A 14,691-nucleotide genomic window follows, 5' to 3' on the forward strand; every position below is an offset into this window, starting at 1 on the left:
AGGTTTGTTGGTGAACTGATTTACCAAGCCTTCTGTTACGGTTTTGCATCTGTGTGTGAGGAAAATTTTAATTTATTTGGAAGTATTTATTAGCCATGTTGTTGGTCCTGAAAATAAATCTCTAAGTAGCACAGTTGTGGGTATATTATGCAGACACTTACCATAATACCTGCAAAAGTAACTGTGGTTTTCTTTCAAGACACTGTAATAAACAGTGAACTAAGAGAATAGATTCTGACACATCTTGATAAATCATTCTCTGCAAAAGTTTCAGGGCTAATGTATTTATGTGTATTTTTAAATTCTACTTTCTTTGGCATCTCTTCATGGCTCAGCGACAACAAAGTAATAGGTCATTGGCTGGCTTAGGTCAATAGGAATTTTACTCTTAAGAAGGGCCAGTGTATAGCTGACTCTACATATAATGTGTAATCAGATAATCCAATAGAGAGGAATTGTCCAAATAGTTTTAGTACCTTTCTGATCATCTGACTCAGTAGGCTAGGAGACAATCTGTCATCTGAGCCATAGTTCTTGAGATTTAAAAAGTCTGTCCAGTGACTGCAATCTGATTATGAGTAAACTATTTTAACTATTCATTCTTGCTGAAACTGAAGTGTACACAATAGCACACTGTTGGCATGCTGAGGCAAAACATTGGGTTCTTTTGTGTTCTACCTTCAAAACAATCTGTTTGCCTTTGAAATATAAGTGTTTAAGCTTTTTAGGAGTTAGTGTAATAAGAGAATGTGAATATGTTGGGAAATTTTCAGATGCCATTAATAATTGTAATTTTGTTGTTAAATTAACAAGGACTTTAGGATAAGCCTCTCGATGTTTTTGCTTTAAATTGAAAGCATGTCTGTCAAATTGCAAGTCTCCCTTCAGTTTCTATATATCACCCAGGAGAGGGTCTCTGAGTTGGTGTTGTACCTGTACCACTCACATGTAGCTCAAGTGTAATTTGTAGTGTTTACATTCAAGCTGGGATCTTGATTGGTTAAATTAATCCACATACCACTGCCACTGCTGAAGGACCAGGTGTTGGAATACACAGCATTACAGACTATAAGCAAAGCAAACAAAAGTTGATCCTTACATATGCCATCCTTCTGTATCACTTTGTGGCTGTTCTGTGTTTTTCTTCCTAGTTATTTATTATTGTTAATAACTTACTTTTTCTTACATTCTGTTGTAAATAAAATACAAAGCAATCTTCTTTGCAAGCATAGCTTCCTCTCTGTGTCTCTCTCTCGCTCGCCCTCTCTCTCTCTCTCTCTCCTTTAGCTATTCTCGAGGGAATGTTAGTAATTGTTCACTTGTGGGTTGATGGGCTTGCTTCTTTTCCTCTATGGATTTTTTTACCCATCCCCATACCACTGCCACTGCTGAAGGACCAGGTGTTGGAATACACAGCATTACAGACTATAAGCAAAGCAAACAAAAGTTGATCCTCACAGATGCCATCCTTCTGTGTCATTGTGTGGCCTTGCCTGCTAGTAGGCATATGGCACCTTCAGGACCCTTGGTAGGAAAAGTCTGAGTGTCTGCACTAATTATCCAGCCAAAAAATACACAAGGTGGCCAGCCAGGCCAACATGGCGAAACACCATCTCTACTGAAAATACAAAAATTTGCCAGCCGTGGTGGCACACGCCTGTAGTCGCAGCTACTCAGGAGGCTGAGGAATGAGAATCACTTGAACCCTGGAGGTGGAGGCTTCAGTGAGCTAAGATCACGCCACTGCTGTCCAGTCTGGGTGTGAAAGAGCAAGAGCCTGTCTCAAAAAAACAAAACAAAACAAAAAAACCCTGGCTGAGGCCGGGCGCAGTGGCTCACGCCTGTAATCTCAGCACTTTGGGAAGCCGAGGCGGGCGGATCACGAGGTCAGGAGATCGAGACCATCCTGGCTAACACGGTGAAACCCCGTCTCTACTAAAAGTACAAAAAATTAGCCGGGCGCGGTGGCGGTCGCCTGTAGTCCCAGCTACTCGGGAGGCTGAGGCAGGAGAATGGCGTGAACCCGGGAGGCGGAGCTTGCAGTGAACCGAGGTCACGTCACTGCACTCCAGTGACAGAGCGAGACTCCGTCTCAAAAAAAAAAAAACCCGAGGTGAATCTGTAACCCAGTGGGATACTCATGCATCCGTCCACCAGGTGCTTGGTTCCCTCACCTCAAATGTGAAGCTATCCACCCTGGGGGAATCTGTAGGAACACCATCCCAGTGGTGTTCCTAGATTCTCTCCACTGAAGGTTGGACCAGTTTTTAAGGTGAGCTGAAATCACTCTGATGTGGTTTCTCCATCTCAGGTAGCTCCTGTACACAAAAGGGTTCTCTGCAGATGGGTAGTCTGAGGACAGAAACTTTTATTTCTTTGGGGTTTTTTTTCGAGTCTCACTCTGTTACCCAGGCTGGAGCGCAGTGGTGTGATCACAGCTCACTGCAGCCTCGACCTCCTGGACTCAAGTGATCCTCCTGCCTCAGCCTCCAGAGTAGCTGGGACTACAGGTACACACCACCACACCAAGCTAATTTTTTATTTTTTCTAGAGACTGGTTAAACTATGTTACCCAGGCTGGTCTTGAACTCTCGGACTCAAGTGATCATCTCGCCTCAGCCTCCCGAAGTGCTGGATAATTATAGGTGTGAGCCACCGCACCCAGCCAGAATTACTTTCTAGCCCCCTGCTCGTTAGTCTCCTGCCAAAACAGCATATACCTCTCACTCTGTTCTCTCCTCTTGAATCATCCACATTCTATGTTCTAATCTGTGACTGGATCAGGCACACAGCTTCATAGAATAGCACACCATCAGTCGGCTTTCTACACCGAAAATTTTCCCAAAATCATATTGCATCGTTCCAATGAACAAAAACATGCTTGCTTTTGTAGCTCCAACTTCACCATTACCACCCCCAACCTCCCTTTTACTTCTTTTTTCAAAACACACAAACTTTCCACACATTGTTGTTGGCTGACTTTCAGCCAGTGAACTTGGGTACAGCCAGGCTGGGTGTTTATTCCCGGGACCAAACTATATGGGTGGTTAAACATTTGGATGCCTAATGTTAAATATATATATATATATGTTTGAATCACCCCCAGCTTCCTACTACAGCTTTTCATCAAGGCATTATCTCATTTGAGCATTACTCTTTAGATTTCCAAACGCCCACATTCTTTTCTAAAATGTCCTTGTTTCGGCCGGGCGCGGTGGCTCACGCCTGTAATCCCAGCACTTTGGGAGGCCGAGGCGGGCAGATCACGAGGTCAGGAGATCAAGATCATCCTGGCCAACATGGTAAAACCCTGTCTCTACTAAAATACAAAAAATTAGCCAGGCATCGTGACGCGGCACTGGTAGTCCCAGCTACTCGGGGGGCTGAGAGGCAGGAGAATCACTTGAACCTGGGAGGCAAAGGTTGCGGTGAGCAGAGATCGCACCACTGCATTCCAGCCTGGGTGACAAAGCAAGACTCTGCCTCAAAAAAAAAAAGTCCTTGTTTCCTTCATTACATTCTACTTGGGGTTTCTTGCCTCTGACCTCCAGCTACATCTTGGCCTCTCAAGTTCAGGAAAATCATGCGACCATTCTCCAACCCTGTCGTGAAATATCCCTGTATGAAAATATCACCCTCAGCCGGGTTCAGTGGCTCACACACCTGTAATACCAACGCTTTGGGAAGCTGAGACAGGTTCTCTTGAGTCCAGAAGTTTGAGACCAGCCTGGGCAACATGGTGAAATCCCATGTCTTAAAAAAAAAAAATTAAAAAAAAAAAAAGAGAAGAACAAAAATGTGACCCTCAGTCCTGAAGCTTTGACGCCTTTGGAACAACAATCTTTGTGCATGTTCACATACAGTTGTGTGTGTGTTTAACTCAGTGCGGTTGATCCAGGCAAACCCTGTTTTCCAGCTGACAGACTGGCTTTCTCTGCCTAATGTACCTGCCCCCTGACATTTCATCCTCCCATAAATCCTCCTTTTTCCATAGTATGCAACCTAGTAGGATATCCCACTCAAATCCAAATCTTCAAGTGCTTCCCTGCTCCTGGGAAAGTTGGAAGCAGGCTGGGACTTTGCCTTAATGCTTTTGCTCTGTTCCCAGCATTGAGGAATGGAGCTAGCCTGTGGCCAAAGAAACGACACAGCCTCAGAAACCTACTGAATCAGCCATTCAGTGAAGCAACATTAACGGGCTGAATTAAGCACCTGGGATTTAAGGGCTAATTATGTTTAACTGTAAGTACCAACTTTCCACACTGTGAGCAGACACAAAAGACAGGGTCATCATTTCCCCTCCTTTAGCTTTTGTAGAAGGGAGTTTTGACCGCTTTGTCCCTGGAGCGTATTTGAGGGTGGCCAAATCTGGACTTCTGTGATTAAAAAAAAAAAAATCATTCCAAAATAACTTTCTTGCTCCCAAGAGATTCCACAGGCAAGATGCTGGCAGTTTACAGCTCATTAGCAACCCTTGAGAATCATTTTGTGCTCTTAAGCATACCAGTGATTATATTCAGAGTGTTCAGAGACAGCTTGCTGCTTTCTCTGTGCAGTCAGTCAACAGTACTGAATGCATATTTTGTCTTTTCTCAGAATACAACTTGAAAATTTACAAAGATTCTACAAGTTTAAATTTTCCCACTGTCATCTTACAGTTAACTGTATTTCTTTGCATTTTGCTAAAAATCTTATTATATAAATCCAAGAATGTGACTTTTCACCTTAAGTACTTTAGAATTTTTCTGTAGAGCATAATCCGTACATGCCTGTCTTTCTACAAAATGCTTTGAGGATATTAAATTGTTTTATAAACACCTTTACATTTGGTACATAGCATGTTTATCATTTTTCATAGCTATATAATATTCCATTGGGTTGAAAATCAGTAACTTACTTAAACATTCCTTTATTATTTAGCATTTAGGTTATGTTCCAGATTTTGTTATTATATACAGTGCCATTAGGAACATCTTTGCAACATAGCTTATGTCTTCTTTTTAATTATTTGTTCTGGATAAATTCCCAGAAATTGAATTACTGGGTCAAAGGATGTAAGTATTTTCCTGACTTTTGGGTCCTTACTGCCAACATCCCCTCCAAAGAAAATTATACCAATTTACAATTCCACTGACAATATGTGAGTGAGAACATGTGTCTCTTTAAACAAGTATTTGCCATTGTAAAAGTTCACCAGTCTCAACTTATTAAGCAATTGCCAGCATCCAATTCCCATACAAGTCTTTTGTTAAAGTATTAATAGGTCAAATATCCTTATTTTGGGTAGTCATGTGATGAAGGGAGAGCCCAGACACAAAGAAGCTCTCCGAATTATTTAAATGTTCAGTGCCTTCTCCAGCCTAGCTAGCAAACTGTAGAAACATTTGACTGGCTACTACAGAAACAAAAGCCTAACTTGAGCATAAGGAACTGCATTTAATTGAATAAACAAACATCAATTCTAAGTCATTTTGTTTTCACACTTTCAGGGATAACAAACATTGAATGCATCTTTTTATTTGAGGTTTTCCTGAAAACCACCATATAAGTGCCAACAAGTTTTTGGGTTTTTGCTTTTTTTTTTTTTTTACCAAGAAGGAATCAGTTAAAAAAAAAAAAAAGAAAGAAAGAAAAAAGAAAAGAAAAAAAAACTGCAGCTCTCTTACTGTTATTTTAGAATCAGTGATTCCCAAATTCTAGCAGAACCTTGGTAAGGACAAAGCAGAGTCCCTCCTAAGTCTTTGATTTAACTTCTCGGGAAGCAACGTGATGACAGATCACACATGTGCTCCAAAAAAGAGAAGAAACAGTTGGTACATAGCACCCTTTTCAGCCACGCGCAAGCCATTCCTGAGGAATAGAGAATTCTCCACCAGGAGAGTACTATGCTCATTTCTCATACATAACGAGGACCAGGTATAAAATTTACACTCAAGTTAGTTTGGAATCTGACTGCAGTGTTTACTTTTTTTTTTTTTTTTTTTTTTTTTGAGATGGATTCTCGCTCTGTATCCCTGGCTGGAGTACAGTGACATGATCTCAGCACATAGTAACCTCCAACTCCCGAGTTCAAGTGATTCTCCTGCCTCAGCCTCTAAGTAGCTGGGATTACAGGTGCCCGCCACCACGCCCAGCTAATTTTTGTATTTTTTATTAGAGACAGGGTTTCACCGTGTTAGCCAGGCTGGTCTCGAACTCCCGGCCTCAAGTGATCCACCTGCCTCGGCCCCCGCAAAATGCTGGGATTACAGGTGTGAGCCACCTCGCCCGGCCCAGTGTTTACTGTTTTATTGTCAGTGTTGGGTGTTTATTTTAATTATTTTGACATAATTATAGATTCACAGGAAGTTACAAAGAAGTACACAGGATGGCCTGTACACCCTTCACCCGGCCTCCCCTAATGATAACATCTTGTATAACTAGTAGTACACCAGCCGGGCCTGGTGGCTCACGCCTGTAATCTCAGCACTTTGGGAGGCCAAGGCGGGCAGATCACTTGAGGTCAGGAGTTCAAGACCAGACTGGCCAACATGGTGAAAACCCTGTCTTTACCAAAAATACAAAAAAATTAGCCAGGCATGGTGGCAGGTGCCTGTAATCCCAGCTACTTGGGAAGCTGAGGCAAGAGAATCGCTTGAATCCAGGAGATGGAGGTTGTAGTGAGCTGAGATTGCACCACTGCACTCCAACCTGGGCGAAAGAGTGAGACTCTGTCTCAAAAAAAAAAAAAAACCAATAGTACATCACAACCAGGGAGTTGACATTGGTACAATTCATAGAGCTTATGAAGATTTCACCATGGGCAGGCACGGTGGCTCACTGCTGTAATCCTAGCACTTTCGGAGGCCAAGGTAGGCGGATCACGAGCCCAGGAGTTCAAGACCAGCCTGGGCAACGTGGTGAAACCCCGTCTCTACAAAAAGTACAAAAATATTGGCTAGGCGTGGTAGTGCGTGCCTGTAGTCACAGCTACGTGGGAGGCTGAGGTGGCAGAATCACTTAAGCCTGGGAGGCAGAGGTTGCAGTGAGCTGAGATTACACCACTGCACTCTAGCCTGGGCAACAGAGCAAGACCCTGTCTCAAAAAAAAAAATTTCACCAATTTACATGCAGTCATTTGTGTGTGTGTGTACGCATGTGTATGCATGTAGTTCTATGCAATTTCCTCATCAATATAGCCTCATGCAGCTATCACTACATTTAAGATACAGAACTGTTCCATCACTACAAGACTCTCTCATGCTGCCATCCCTTACCCCAATCTCCCAAAATCTTTACTTTCAAAAACGAAAAAATTTTCACAGAGGCAAACAGCCACCTCAATTTTTTTTCTGCTACTTTCTAACATATTCATCACAACTCTCAAACATTTTTGGGGGCATTTAAATTTAATTTTAAAATTAAATTTCAATTAAATATTTTTATTGTAAAATATACATAACATACAATTTATGTATATTTAAGTATACACAATTTGTGTATATTATGTATTATAAATCTCTCATGAGACTTATTCACTATCATATTAGCGTTTTGAGACAGAGTCTCCCTCTGTTGCCCAGGCTGGCGTGCAATGGCGCGATCTTGGCTCACTGCAACCTCTGCCTCCAGGATGCAAGCAATTCTCTCGCCTCAGCCTCCCGAGTAGCTGGGATTACAGGCACACACCACCATGCTCGGCTAATTTTTGTATTTTGGTAGAGATGGGGTTTCACCATGTTGGCCAGGATGGTCTCGAACTCCTGACCTCAGGTGATCAACCCATCTTGGCCTCCCAAAGTGCTGGGATTACAGGTGTGAGCCACCACACCCGGCCGCATAGTAGCCATTTTTAAGTATATAATTCAGTGGCATTAACTATATTCACAATGTTGTGCAGCCATCACCATTATCTTTTTTTTTTTCTTTTTTTGAGACACAGTCTCACTCTGTCACCCAGGCTGGGGTGCAGTGGCACAATCAGCTCACTGCAACCTCCACCTCCAGGGTTCAAGCAATTCTTCTGCCTCAGCCTCCCAAGTAGCTGGGATTACAGATGTGCACCACCATACCCAACTAATTTTCTATAGAGACAGGGTTTCGCCATGTTGGCCAGGCTGGTCTCAAACTCCTGACCTCAAGTGATCCTCCCACCCCAGCCTCCCAAAGTGTTGGGATTACAGGTGTGTGCCACCATACCCAGCCACCACTATTCATTTTCAGAACTTTTTCATCACCTTAAACAGAAACTCTGTGCCCATTCAGTAATAAGTCCCCATCCTGCCCTCCTCCCAGCCCCCGAAAGCCTCTATTCTACTCTCTGTCTCTGCAATTTTGCCTATTCTGTACCTCATTGTATTAGTCTGTTCTCACACTGCTAATAAAGACATACCTGAGACTAGGTAATTTATAAAGGAAAGAGGTTTAATTGACTCACGGTTACACATGGCTGGGGAGGCCTCACAATCATGGTGGAAGGCAAAGAGGAGAAAGGCACATCTTACATGGTGGCAGGCAAGAGAGCGGTGCAGGGGAACTCCCCCTTATAAAACCATTAGCTCTCGTGAGACTTATTCACTATTATGAGCACAGCACGGGAATAACCCACCCCCATGATTCGATTACCTCCCACCAGGTCCTTCCCACAACACGTGGGAATTATGGAAGCTACAATTCAAGATGAGATTTGGGTGGGGACACAGCCAAACCATATCACTCATGTAAGTGGAATCCTGTAATATGTGTCCTTTTGTGTCTGTCTTACTTCACTTAGCATAATGTTTTCAAGGTTCATCCATGTTATAGCATGCATCAAACATTTTAAAGTCTTATTTTATGGGAAGAGGGAAATCCTATAAGCCAGTAAACATACTGTACAGTTTGCTTATCTTAATCTATTTAGTATTGCTATAAAGGACTACTGGAGACTGGGTAATTTATAAACCCACGGTTTATAAGCTCACGGTTCTGCAGGCTGTACAAAAAGCATGGCACCAGCATCTGCTTCTGGTGAGGCCTCAGGCTGCTTCCACTCACGGTGGAAAGTGAAGAGGAGCCAGCGTGTGCAGGTCACATGGTGAGAGAGGAAGCAAAAGAAGTGGGAGACCATGGACTCTCTTCAACAACCAGCTCTGGAAGGAAGTAATGGAAGGAGAACTCACTTGTGATCACAAGGATAGCGCCAAGCCAGAATTCATGTGGGATCCACCCCCATGACCCAAATACCTCCCATTAGGCCCCATTGCCAACACAGGGGATCAAATTTCAACATGAAGTCCTGGTGTGGTGGCTCACCCCTGTAATCCCAGCACTTTGGGAGGGCTTGGCGGGCAGATCACTTGAGGTCAGGAGTTCAAGACCAGCCTGGCCAACATGGTGAAACCCTGTCTCTACTAAAAATACAAAAATTAACCAGGTGCAGCAGCATATGCCTATAATCCCAGTTACTCGGGCGGCTGAGGGAGGAGAATCGATTGAACCCGGGAGGCAGAGGTTGCAGTGAGCTGAGATTGCGCCATTGCACTCCAGCCTAGGCAACAGAGCAAGACTCCATCTCAAAAAAAAAAAAAAAAAAAAATTCAACATGAGATTTGGAAGGAACAAACAAACCAAACTATAGGAGTGCAGCACTAGTAAGCAGAAGTTCTCTAATTATTAGAAAACAGATATTTCCTTGTTTTTATTTTTTTTCTTTTGAGACAGGGTCTCGCTCTGTCACCCAGGCTGGAGTGCAGTGGCACAAACATAGCTCACTGTGACCTCACCCTCCTGGGCTCAAGCTATTCTACCACGTCAGCCTCCTGAATAGCTGGGACCATGAGCAAGGGCCACCACACCTGGCTAATTTTTTAAATTTTTGTAGAGACCGGGTGTCACCATATTGCCTAGGCTGGTCTCGAATTCCTAGGCTCAAGTGATCCTCCCACCTTGGCTTCTCAAAGTGCTGATATTATAGGCATGAGCCAGCATACCCAACCAGACCTTTTCTAGTTATTAGACAACAGACATTTTTCTAATGCTGTGTGATGCTGGACAAGTGACTTCATCCCTCTGAGCCTTTGTTTCTTCAACTGTAGCAACACTACCATTAATAACAGGTGGCATATATTAAATTTGAATGACAAATATGTAAAAATAAGATTGTCAGTAGGTGATGGAAGCTGCGGCTGAAAAATCCTGAGAAAAATAGAATGCACAGGCAAATTTCAACAGTAGCTCTAGGCCGAGTGCAGTGGCTCATGCCTGTAATCCCAGCACTTTGGGCAGCCAAGGCAGGAGGATTACTTGAGCTCAGGAGTTTGAGAGCAGCCTGGGCAACACAGTGAGACCTCATCTCTACAAAAAGTTTAAAAATTAGCCAAACATGGTGGCATGTGCCTGTAGTTGCAGCTACTCAGGAGGCTAAGGTAAGAAGATCGCTTGAGCCCAGGAGTTCAAAGCTGCAGTGTACTATGATTGCACCACTGCACTCTAGCCTGGGACACACAGCAAGACCTTGTCTCTAAAAAATAAATAAATAAACAGAAGCTCTATGAGAAAGAGCAGGTGACCTTTCCTAGTGCTCCATCAGTACATGAAGCTCCTTTTAAAAATAAGAATAGGCTGGGCGCGGTGGCTCACGCTTGTAATCCCAGCACTTTGGAGGCCCAGATGGGCAGATCACGAGGTCAGGAGTTCAAGACCAGCCTGGTCATCATGGTGAAACCCCGTCTCTACTAAAAATACAAAAATTAGCCAGGTGTGGTGGCAGGTGCCTGTAATCCCAGCTACTTGGGAAGCTGAGTCAGGAGAATCGCTTCAGCCTGGGAGGCAGAGGTTGCAGTGAGCTGAGATCATGCCACTGCACTCCAGCATAGGCAACAGAGCAAGACTCCGTCTCAAAAAAATATAAATAAATAAAAAATTTAAAAAAAAACAAAAATAGTCCAGGCACGATGGCTCACGTCTGTAGTTCTAGCACTTTGGGATGCTGAGGCAGGCAGATCACCTGAGTCCAGGAGTTCGAGACCAGGCCAACATGGTGAAACCCATCTCTACTAAAAAATACAAACATTAGCTGGGTGTGGTGGCGCACTCCTAATCCCAGCTACTTGAGAGGCTCAGGCACAAGAATCACTTAACCCGGAAGGCAGAGGTTGCAGTGAGCTGAGATGGTGCCACTGCACTCCAGCCTGGGAGACAGAGCAAGACCCTGCTCAAAAATAAAAATAAAAAATAAAAAAAATAAGAATAAGGTAAAATATGTTTCTGTTTGAAAAGAACTGTACAAATGAAGTCAGACCTGCAAAACCTCCTTTGTTTTCATGCATGCAAGTTGTAAAAATAATTACGTTTTACTCCTTTAAAGACAACTAAATGAGGGTGCTTAGATCATTAAATACACACACACACACACAAAACTGGCTAATTTCAGATCATCTGGTGGGTCAATAGTGTTTTATACTCAGATTCTTTTAAGTAACATGACCTGTTATTGTCAGAATATAAAAATGTCAAAAGCTTCTCTTTTTTCTGATATACTAGATCTAATTTGCATCTAAATGCAAAAGCTTTTTAGCATATGACAAAACACCCTTGCCAAGCTGATGGACGACTTTCGAGACAGATCTGGTTAATACACAGAGGCCAACATTTTGTTAATTGGATTTGCTAAACAATATCTACCACAGCCTCATTGAAACTCTTTGGTAATTCCTTTTATATAAGATTAAACCAAACATACCCCGAGAAGCATACTTTTCTTTGAAAACAAGCATCTTCCATTCTGGATCCAAATACGAATCAATTATTTTCAGTGTTTTGGATAGACTCTTTTTCCCCTCCCCATGCACCTTTCTTGATGCTTTAAATGAAAACCAAGGAAAGATGGTTTAAAAAGTAAAATACCAGGCCTGGCGCAGTAGCTCACACCTGTAATCCCAGCACTTGGAGTCTGAGGCAGGAGGATCACTTGAGCTCAGGACTTTTGAGATCAGCCTGGGCAATATAGGGAGACATAGTCTCTACCAAAAAAAAAAAAAAATTTTTTTTTTTGATTAGCTGGCCATGGTGGAGCACACCAGTAGTCCCAGCTACCCAGGAGGCTGAGATGGGAGGATTATTTGAGCCAGGGAGGTTGAGGCTGCAGTGAGCTGTGTCTGGGTCACTGTGCTCCAGCCTGGGTGACAGAGCAACACCCTGTGTCAAAAACAAACAAACAAACAAACAAACAAAACAGTAGAATACCTCCAAGTTTCCTTAAGGGACAATCTGAGAGCCTTTCTTCCCAGAGGGAGCACTGACAGCCATCAAAGGGACCTCTAAGATTTCACATAATATTCTTTTCTTGCCTCCCAATTTTAGGCCTTTGCTTTTTTACTTTCCTCTAACAATAGGTGGTCTCCAACTCACTCATCTGAGTTATTAATGACCCATCCACACAATGGCTCCTTAACCATGATCTCAGCCGCCACAATGCCTGACACTGGGTCTCCAACAATTACCCTCAAACTCACCTCTCCACTCCTGGCTTTTCTGTGGTTTCCTCGCCTCCAGGGGGACAGGCGGAGCCACCTCTCCTTATCTAGTTTCCAGCAGATAAAGATGTTTTCCTGATAACCCAAGTGGAAACTCTAAAAATGTCTTCCTGTTGAACCATGGCCACTGGGCTTTCCGATGCAAATGTGAAGGCGGTATTGATCAGCCTTTAGCTGCACTAGGCAGGTTTACTGGCCGAGCTGAGAGCCTAGTTTCGCTGCTCAGCACTGCCACCGAGAAAATACCATCTGAGTTCAAAACAACTAGCTTTCAAACCACCTTCAGAAACACAGCTCTTTTATGAGTGTATCATTTTGTTTTGCTGAGACGGGTTCTCGCTCTGTCACCAATGATGCTAGAGTGTAGTGGTGCCTTCATAGCTCACTGTAACCTTGGACTCCTGGGCTCCAGTGATCCTCCTGCCTCAGCCTCCTGAGTATAGGACTATAGGCACACAGCACCTCACTCAGCTAATTTAAATTAAAAAATTTTTTGTAGAGATGGGGTCTTGATAACAAAACCCAGGCTGATTTTGAACTCCTGGCTTCAAGCAGTCCTCCCACTTCAGCCTCCCAAAGTGCTGGGATTATAGGCCTGAGCCACCAGTTTTTTGTTGTTGTTGTTTTGTTTTGTTCTGAGACGGAGTCTCGCTCTGTTGTCCAGGCTGGAGTGCAGTGGGCGATCTCGGCTCACTGCAACCTCTGCCTCCGGGGTTCAAGCAATTCTCCTGCCTCAGACTCCTGAGTAGCTGGGATTACAGGTGCGTGCCAGCACGCCCGGCTACTTTTTTGTATTTTTAGTAGAGATGCGGTTTCACCATACTAGCTAGGATGGTCTCAATCTCCTGACCTCGTGACCCGCCTGCCTTGGCCTCCCAAAGTACTGGGATTACAGACGTGAGCCACGGCGCCCAGCCGAGCCACCAGTTTTTAATAGCAGGTTTTTAATAGCATTGATAGCTACTAATTGGATATACTTCAGGAAAGAAGTCACCTTTTTTTGGAGACAATAAATTTAATTTTACTGGAATTGAATTAAATTTAATTCCAGAAAAAAAATTTCTTGACATGAAAATAATACATAAACTACAAAGCTTTGTGAACATATGTAGCCATTCTTATTTCCAAATATTAAAATTTACATTAAAAAAAATCTAGATATAGCTAACACTTGCCATGAAGACAGCACCACCTCCAAAAAAATTTTAGCAGAGAATTGGAGATGTGTGTGTGTCAATGGCACCAAATGTCTCGCTACTTTTCTACTCCCTTGATTGCTAAGACAAAACTTAAGCAATTTATAAAAATACATTTATACAAAAAAAAAGGTAGTCAACTAGACATTTAGGTGAAGAATAGGACTGATTTATTTGCAGGGCTGGTTGAGAAGGAGGGCTTTAGGTGCATCCGTTGTGTTTCATCCACATGCACCCTCCTGCTGGCTCCTGCTGGGGACATGAAGGTGAAGGATTCCCACAGAGTTGAACAGGAGCCAAGCTCAGACCCACTTGAGCTTCTCTTCAGGCAGCAGTTCCATAAACACACTCACCAGTGCCCACCCCCGTTTGCCACACCTAATAGAGTTTAGGGGTAGAAGGTATTTAAGCAAGGCCGGGCACGATGGCCCGTGCCTGTAATCCCAGCACTTTGGGAGGCCAAGGCAGGTGCGTCACTTGAGGTCAGGTGTTCGAGACCAGCCTGGCCAACATGGCGAAACCCCATCTCTACTAAAAGTACAAAAAATAGCCAGGTGTGATGGCCGGCACCCATAATCCCAGCTTCTAGGGAGGCTGATGCTTGAATCCAGGAGGCGGAGGTTGCAGTGAGCCGAGATCGCACCACTTCACTCCAGCCTGGGTGACACAGCGAGGCTCCATTTCAAAAAAAAAAAAGAAAGAAAGAAGGTGTTTAGACAGCCTCAAACTTCTTCAGTCCCACCCCCAACATATCGGGACAAAATATCAAGTTACTCTCCTCCTAGGCTGAACTGGGGGCTTTACCTTCAGCCTGCATTCCCTCTGCGCCCTCCCTATGAATTGGCTCTCAGGGCCAATTTCTGCTTTAATCCTCATTCCTCATTCTGGTCCTGATAGAACTTATTCTATAATCGGGTATTTTCATCTTTTACTTTTTTTTCTTTTCTCCCTTCCTTCTCTTCCTCCCTTCCTCGCTTCCTTCCTTCCACAGTGCCTAACAT

This window comes from Pan troglodytes, chromosome 19 (genome assembly GCF_028858775.2).
Source record: "Pan troglodytes isolate AG18354 chromosome 19, NHGRI_mPanTro3-v2.0_pri, whole genome shotgun sequence".
Classification (NCBI taxonomy): domain Eukaryota; kingdom Metazoa; phylum Chordata; class Mammalia; order Primates; family Hominidae; genus Pan; species Pan troglodytes.